The following is a 9,376-nucleotide window of genomic DNA, read 5'->3' as shown; positions in this document are numbered from 1 at the left end:
AAGGAATTTAAACTAATGCTATGAGATGGTCAGGATTTGACTTGCCTTTTTCTTCTGTAACAAGATTTGGCAGAGATCCGTACCTTAAGAGAGTTTAATGTTTAAGGGCACATTCTTGATTCAGCCAATGCTAAGAAAGCTATTTGGCCAATTAGTAGTGGATCTGGTCTTTTGCACAACCATTTACTGGATTCCATTCAAGCCACGGGGCATGGTAGGAATGAATTTCTCTGAACTGTGTGTAAGAGGGAGGATCTCCCTTTCTGTTCAGGTCCTCTGTGATTAACAGCAGTCTGGTCAGTCATTTGTCTCTCAGTCCAGCACAAATCCCATGGGGACAGGCGGGAACTTGGTTGAGCAAACTGGTAGGAGAATCACAAGAAACAAGTGCTGTTTACTTAAAGGGCAACTTCCCTGGAAGTTGACATGGTACTGTATCTACTCAGGTTTTCTTACCACCCCTTGGAAGACAACAAATTAAGAAACCTGCTGGATATTTCTGGCCATCTCAGCCTAGAGTCCTAACTGCCTGTGAATAGAGATTGTGAATAGATATTTTTTTATTGTACTCTGAGTTGTTGATTCATCCATTTAACAGATATTTACTGAACACTGACTATGTGTCAGGTGCTCCTTTAGGCCAGTACAGGTACATCGGTAAATTAAATATACCAAGATTCCTGCCCTCAAAGTTCTCGATAGGAGTGCAGAAAATAAAGTATAAACATAATCAAGAAGTAAATTGTAAAGTATTTTAGAAGGTGATAAATGCTATAGAAAAAGAAAAAGAGCAGAGTAAGTGATTGAGGGGCCAGAGCGGAGCTGCAGTTTTAAATAGGAAGTTACAGTGGGCTTCACTAAGAAAGGAACATTTAAGCAGACTTGAGGTAGAAGAGGAGGTTGGCATTGAGCTAGTTGGACAGTGTTCCAGGCATAGAGGAGAGGCGAGGGGATGGGAGGAGAGGAGAAGAGAGGAGCTAATTCCAAATATTCTGCAGCAGGAGCAAATGACAGATTCAAAAGCTGTCAAAATAGTGTGGGGAGCAGGGTCAACAAGGGCTTGAGTAGTAGGAGATGAGATCAGGAGTAGGAGATGTCTGATCTCGTAGAACCTTCCAGGTCATTGTACGGACTTGGCTTTTCCTCTGAATCAAACAGGAACCATTGGGGAGATGCAGCAGAAGAGTGACAAGACCTGAGAGCTTTTGCAGGATTGTTCTGGCTGCTGCGTTGATTCTAGACCATTGGGCTATGAAGATAAGAAGAAGAAGCAGATGTTGCAATGGTCCCAGTGGCTGGACAGATGGTGAGAAGGGATCAGATTCTGGGTAGAATTGGAGCAACTTGCCCAAGATCACGTGGCTAGTTGGCAGAGCCAGGTGAGAACCCATTTTCCCGAATTACAATCTCATGCTTACGTCACTACTCCTCCCCTAGATTCTCTTGGTCTTATTGCCATGTAGGAGTGCAGGTTTCTGCATGTGATTGTTAGTCCTCTTGGGCCTATCAGTGCATATTAGTATATATCTAGCTCCTACTGGCAGCGCTATTCCCTTGGAAATGTTTTGGGGCGAGAAGGTAGTATGTCAGATGTCTGCTCGTTGCCAGCTACTGACATTGTGATTTCTAGGTAATTGTTATGAAACTTCTGGGGCAAACTCTGCTTTTCAAAGGAATACCGGGGAACATGATACCAGTATGCCAACTGGAAGTGCCCCATGTGGGTTCCATGTGCAGAGATTCTGCCCTGAATACAATAAACATCTGCTCCTGTCCCGTGGCTGCTCAAGGAAGAAGCAGATGAGCCACCACTGTAATTATAGCCATGATGCTTTTCTCTTACCCAGAAGGTTTCTGAGGACTTGGGGACTCTGATCTGTTGCTTGGCAACCTACTCACTGAGTCGGTTCTCTTTCCCAATTTCCAATCCTATCTGGCTGGGGAGAATTCTCATAGCAGACACTCTGCTATGGCAGAGGCAGATCTGGATTCAGATCTCCGACCTAATGGATGATGCCAGGGGGCCTGAAGAGCTTCAGAGTTTTAACTAAACAGGACGTAGTGGCTTCAGCCCGGCCACAACTTCCTAAATGGGCCTTCCAGCCGGACCCCTAGCACGTAAGTGCCAGAAAGGCACGTAAGTGCCAGAAAGGCATGTTTGATTCACTGCTCTGTCTCCAGCTCCTAGAAACATCCTTGACACATTAGAAGGGACTGGTGAATATGTATTGCATATATATAGGTAAACTATAGACTTACTTTTTGGAAATGTTTATCTCCTAGTACTTCAGATTTCTTTTCCCTGTTCTTTCTTATTTTCTTGTCTTTTCTTCCTCCCCTTTTCCTCTTCCTCCTCCTCCTTTCTCACTTTTATACCTACACTTGAGAACTCTTCCCTCCCCTTCCCTCCCCTTCCCTCCCCCCCGCCCATTTGTCACTTGCCTGCTGTCATTCTGGTCATTCATTCAAAAATTGGCCCATCTGAATGACAACTGAAACTATAAGCCACAACCAGGTTTGATTCCTGGAAGCTTCCCAGTCCCAACACAACAAAGTCTTGAAGCATTTAAGCAGAGAAACCAGAACCCAAACGATTCCAACTCTGCTCTTCACTTTCATTTCCAGCTCCATAGAAATTTGGGATTGACTGGAACATAGGGTAATGTGCATTAGTGATACCAATGGTTTTGTCAACACATGAGAATGAAAAGTCTTACCAGACACCATAGGCAGATGGGCCTGTGTAATTTGTGGAATTTAGCCACCACAGACCGACTGACCCTCTTTCGCTTTGTAGCAATCTTTTTGCCTCTCACCAAGTTCTGTGTCCTTTGCCCCAGTGAAAACTCCAGACAGTGTTTTCTAACTCAAATCGAGTAATCAAGGGATGCCTGGGTAGCTCAGTTGGCTAGATGACCAACTCTTGATTTCAGCTCAGGTCATGATCTTATGTTTCATGAGTTTGAGACCTGCATCGCACTCTGTGTGCCGACCTCACAGAGGTGCTTAGGATTCTCTCGCTCCCTCTCTCTCTGCCCCTCCCCCACCCAAGTTCTGGCTCTCTCAAAATAAATAAGTAATTTTTTAAAAAGCAAGCGATCCATTTTGAAGTGTACATACATTTGCTAAAAATGCGTAAGCTGAGTTAGTAGGTTGTCAAAATCTAGGACAACATTCAAATCTCTGACCTCTCCTGGACTAAATGTTCAAATACTTGAGTGAATTGCTTCATTAGTCGTCCTCACACTGGAACAACTTCTATCTCCAGCCTCTCCATTTCTGTCAGTTGTATTGCACTCTTGTGGGCCCTCAAGCTCCAAGCTGGGAAGAAGGGAAGAGGTGTTTCCTCTATGTTGTGACTCAGGAATACCAGTAAGTTGTCTTCCTTTTTCCTCGTCTTCTCCATGTAGATTCTTCCTGGTTCACTGATGCCTGAAATTTCATAATTTATTGTTTTGGCTTAAATCCAGGAGGAGGAAAAAGATGTAAATTTCTTCTTTTCTAATGATGACTGTTTGCCAGGTATAATCTTATTTATTCTCCATATCAATGTTATGCCTTAGACCTTTTTATAAATGAGGGAAGTTAAGTGATTTTTTTTCAGGGTCATGAAGCAGGTAAATAGAAGAGATTATAGTTGAACCCAAGTTGGGTTGACTCTAGAATCTGATTTACCTACTACTCCAGGGTAATATTTCTGTGAGCCTAGCACTGTATTAAATATTTGTCTTGTTAGATATATATTCTCAAAGTAAATAATTTGATCAGTGTAATTCCTGATGAAGGTGCCCCACCCATGCCTCCTCACATTTTACCATTGTAGTGCACTTTGCAGGATTTCTGATGCCTGAGGTCTCTCTTTGGCTACATAGCCTGTCTTCCCAGAAATGTTAGTATAGCAAACTAAAAGTACAAAATAAACCCCTCACCCCAATCCCAGCAGTCCTCAATCAATGACTGATGGACATGGTGTACTAAGGCCAAAGTTCCCTTGCCCCAAAGGTGGGTTAACTCTCTACTAAGTCCCAGAACTCTCCACTGGCCTTGAGCTCCAGTTGTGCTTATACAAAGAGATGTGCTTTATAATACACCTTTTATTGGCTGCCATTCTTTTCCTTTCTCTACCCAGAGATGTTTCCTGGGATCTTTTCCAAAATAAACAATTTGCACTTGAATAGTTTTCTCAGGATTCTCAGGGTCTGCTTCTTTGAAACTCAAACTAAGGAAATTAGTAACTGTCCTTTTTTTTTTTTTTAAGTTTATTTATTTATTTGAGAGAGAGAGAGCACATGGGACAGAGAAAAAGGGAGACAGAGAATCTCAAACAGGCTCTGCACTGTGAGCACAACGTGGAGCTTGAACTTTCAAACCATGAGATCATGACCTGAGCCTAAATCAAGAGTCAGACACTTAATTGAGTCACCCAGGCACCCCTGTAACAGTCCTACATATAGATTTTCATGAGAAGAAGAATCAGCAGACTTTGAGATCATCAAACATTAGAGGGAGAAGAGGAACCCATCAGCTCTCATTTGTTCCCAAATAGCCTTTACTAAGTCATCTGTTCATTCCTTATCTCATTAGCTACAGCCAGGGAGATAAAGTCATGTATTTGTCTATGAACAAATATCATTCCAGTTCTAGGGAATAGGGATAAAGCAGTGCACTAAGTGCACTAAAGTGCCCTACCCTTATGGAGGTTGTATTATGGTGGCTGCAAGGAGATTTTGAAAAAGAACCAAATAGATCTCCTGGAATTAAATAATACATATATGATATAAAACATGTGTTTGATACACTTAGCACAAGAAAGAATCAGTGAATTTGAAGAAAGGTGGATAGAAGTCATTCAAGCTGAAGCAAATAGAATAAAAAGACTTAAAAAGCATAATCAGAGCCTCAGTGATTGTGGGACAATATCTAACGTGGGGTACCAGAAGAAGAGGAGAGAGAGAAAATACAGCAGAACAGTTATTTGAAAAAAATAATAGCCCTACATTTCCAAATTTGATAAAAAAGTATTTCAACCTATAGACCCAAGAAGCTCAGCATATTCCAAGCAGGATAAATTCAAAGAAAATTGTCATTAGGTAAATCATCAGCAAACTCCTAAAAACTCCTAAAAACCAAAGATAAGCAGCCAGAGGAAAAAGGCACATTACATATAGAAGAACAATGATCAGAAACAGTGGAGGCAGAAGACAATAGTGTTTAAGGGGAAAAAGCTTTCAACTTAGAATTTCATATCTAGTACAAATATCCCAGTCATCCAAAATGAAGCTGAGTGAATTATTTGGATAACTTACTCTGTGAAAACAATGGATTTGGTTGATTTAAGCTCCGAAGTTCATCATATGTGCAGTAGAACATGATTCTGGAACCAATATGCTTGAGTCCAACTTCTTTTTTTTTTTAGTTAAAAAAAAGTGTGTATTTATTTTTGAGAGAGAGAGAGAGAGAGAGACAGAGTACAAGCAGGGGAGGGGCAGAGAGAGAGGGAGACACAGAATCCGAAGCAGGCTCCATGCTCTGAGCTGTCAGCACAGAGCCCAATGTGGGGCTCGAACTCAGGGACTGTGAGATCATGACCTGAGATAAAGTCGAATGCTTAACCGACTGAGCCACCCGGGTGCCACGGCCAACTTCTTATTCCAACATTCACTAGCTGAGAGAACTCGAACAAGTTCCTTAATTTCATTCTGCCTCATTTTCTCATCTGTAACTACAGAGCTTCAAAATGCATGGAAAGTGTCCCATAGCCGTAGTATCTACCTCTGAGGATTACTGTAAAGATTAGATGAATTGACACATGCAAAATGCTTAGCATGGTGTCTGCAAAATGGTAATCACTCAACAAACAGCATGTATTGATTTTGAAAGCAACTGTCTGAACTGACTGAATGAACCAGGCAGAACAGGACCTTGGATTAGTTACCTAGGGCTGCCAAAACTAAGTACCACAAACTGGGTGGCTTTACACAGCAGAAATGTGTTGTTCTCTCACAGTTCTGGAGACTAGAAGCCAGCAGTTCAGGTGCTAGTAGAGCCCTGCGCTCTCTGAAGGCTCTAGGGGAGTATTCTTCCTTGCCTCCTTCCAGTGTCTGTTGGCACTTCTTGGTGTCCCTTGGCTTATCACATTATTGCAGTCTCAACCTTTGTTGTCACATGGCCCTCTTCCCTCGTGTGTTTATTCCTAAATTTCTCTTTTTCTAAGGATAGCAGTGGTTGGATTAGGACCCGCCCATATCCAGTGTGACCTCATTTTTGCTTGGTTACATCTGCAAATATGCTCTTTCAAAATAAGGTCATATTTACAGGTTTTGGGTGGACAAGAATTTGGGAGCACTATTCAACCGAGCATAGACCTCAACTGTCCACATCTCTTGACAACTTGCTGTAGATAGGCAAGTTTCTGCTTAAACTCCTTTGGAGAAAATATGTTAAAACTCCCTTGCTTTTCAACATTTTGAAATCAGACGTACTGATTCCAATTGTGATTTTTTTTTTTTTTTTTTTTTTGGCAGACTTAGGCCGTCAAATGTGTCACAGGGGTCTGTGATGAGGTTTGAAGTCTGCTATGCTCTCTGGTAGCTGGGTTTGTCTTTTTTCTTTCCCTTTATTTGTTTTTACCTGTCACTTCTTGCTGATGTTAGCATTTGTGTGTGGGTAAATAAATCCTCTGTCATTTCTAATTTCTGTGAGTTAGAAAGCCAGAACTCCCAACTTTGCCTTAACTGTAGAATTTAGCCTTGAACAGTCTCAGTAACAGGCTGAGGTGCTTCCCTTGAACAGAATAAATTATATTGAATGCAAGTTTTGCATGCAGCACACCCAAAAATAAGCCAGACTTCTGAAGGTTTAACTAACTTGGCACTTGTTGAGAAAGTTTGAAATCAGTGAGACAATATTATAGCTCATTTCGACAGGAATATAGACAGTTGTAGCTAATGATACTGCTTTCCTATTCCTTATAATTAGGGGTCAGCTGATAACCTTTTGGCCTCACAGCCAAGGGCAGAGACCCTGTCCCAGCCATCCAGAGCACCCACCCTCTTTGCATTGTCCTTATGTCTGGCTATTCTTTTTCTGTGTTGAGTTTTTCCTTCTTATTTTATTGTTCTTTAAAGCTTATATAACTAACCATTGCTCAGTCCACTTGTTCAAAGCAAAGTCTTGAAGCACACAAGTTTCATGAACTGATTTCTTTAGAAAATTTTGCTTCTCTCCAATATAGTCTACAAAATGTGGGCTGAGGAATGGCTGCACAGAGTTCTGTCTGTTGGTCTGTTCATCCCTCTCTCTCTATCCCAAGCATTATATTCTATGCCTCTAATCTCTACTCTATCGCAAGACCCTTTTCTGCTTTCCTGGTTCTCACTTATGCGTTTGCTATATAGTTGGGTTGTAGATGAGTGAGGCATTACTGTATTTATTCAGTCTGATAATGTGTACAGGCTCAAGTGATAATGGAATGCACAGTTCTTGTATCACTGGGCCTTGGATTCCCAAGTCCATTAACCTCTGGCCCCTTTCTGTCAGGATTCAACAAAGAAGTCAAAAGTTTAATTCCTGAGTAGGAGAAAATTGACTGCATAAATGTAGATTCTTCTAGGCATTAAAATGAAAGCTCAAATACTGACCCCATTGTGTCCTGCAATAGTCTCTTCTGAGAAGAGGATCAGTAGACTGTTTTCATTGAGCATATTTTTAGACTCTGCCATTAAATCCGGTTTGGCAGGTACAGGCCTGGCTCTGGGTAAAACATGGCCATGTTTAACTTTGTTGCCTTTGCAGCTCCTGTCTGATTCCTCTGCCTGTCTGATAGTCCTGTCTCTGCCCCACGTCTCCTACTGGAGCTCACTTTCATAGGCAACACCCAATGCTCCAGAACTTTCCATTTCTAAAAGCATAGGCCTGTCCTATGTTCTATTTCCTCAGGGTTGAGCTAGATACTAAAACAATGCAGAATCCTAGAATATTCAAGCTAGAGGAACTCTAGAGGTAAATTAGATGGATCAATTTTAGTTAAGAGCTGGACAAAGGATATATGTATATGTATGTGTATATACATATATATGGGGGTATGTAGGTGTATATGTGTATATGTACACATATATACACACACAGATACAATGGAAGTATAATGTAGCACTGACATGCTATGGGGAGAGTCTTCCCAATGATTCCACATCAAGGATTTACTCTCTCAAAAGACCTGCCCAGTAAATGATACACAGCTGAAATGATCTCTCTTTGGTTCATTGAGCCACCCAAGACATAGCATTATACCAAATAGGAGACATTAGTGAGCCATTATCTTCCTGGAGAATTTTTGCTATGAGAGTTCACTCTTTATTTATGAGGGCACAAGTCTTCTTAAAATCTTGGAACTCAGTAATTTTTTTAAATTAGAATTTTTATTTTGAGCTAACAAGCTGATTGCATACAGTGTAAGAAACACATTCAATACTTTTAATTTAGGTAACAACTTCACAATGCCTTACATACTATAGGCATGCTCAGTATGTAATGACTGATGGATATATTGATAAAATAACTATAATTCGTGCCTCACAAGAGGCCTCTTGAGGGAAATGTTCAGAAGTTACAGGCCCAGGGATAGAGAGTGAGTCTCCTGGATCGTTCAGTGGCTTTCTGTTTTGTTTCTTATACATTTCTCATTGTTAGGGTAGTTTGATTTCGTTTCCACACATGCAGCGTGCACTGAGTCTCACTGTGTTTTGCTGTTGTTAGTGAACATGAGGAAATCTAATCTGTGAAATGCTAGTATTCTCTTCACTGAGTTGGTCGGGGGGAGAAGGAAGCTGAGGAGCGCAGTGGCTGGGCAGCAGGGAGAGATGGATAGCCAGCCTTCCTGAAGGCCGCGGTCATCTCTGGTGTTGCAGCTCCCAGGAACAGCTGGGCCCACGGATCCCTCTCCCCCAGCACAAAAGGAACATCACTTCCTTTTGACCAAGCTCAACCACAGTGGATTCTATTTATCATTCTTTCCTTTCTCTCTAGAATCCTGCCGGGCAAGAGTGCTGCCTCGGGGCCCCAGGCTGCAAAGTAGACAGGCTACTCTCAGGGAACCATAAATATTTGGAATTTAAAGTGCATTGGGAACTTAAAAAAAAAGAAAGAAAACAACACCTTACAAAACCAAAGTTTGGGAACAAGTTAGCCAAACCCTGGATTCCTTGAAATGCATTTGATAAGCATTGCATTAAAGTTGACCTTTTTGCAAGAGTTTCTGGAGAGTGATGGTTAGTGGTTTTTTTTTTTCTTTTAATGTGATAAAAATTCACTCTGCCAGCTGAGCATGTACTTTGGGGTGAGAGCGGGTTCCTTTCTCTGTGGGAGACAGAAGTGTTCG

Source organism: Hyaena hyaena, unplaced genomic scaffold (assembly GCF_003009895.1).
Source record: "Hyaena hyaena isolate Hyena2069 unplaced genomic scaffold, ASM300989v1 scaffold_467, whole genome shotgun sequence".
Taxonomy (NCBI): Eukaryota; Metazoa; Chordata; class Mammalia; order Carnivora; family Hyaenidae; genus Hyaena; species Hyaena hyaena.
This window is presented reverse-complemented; position numbering follows the sequence as displayed.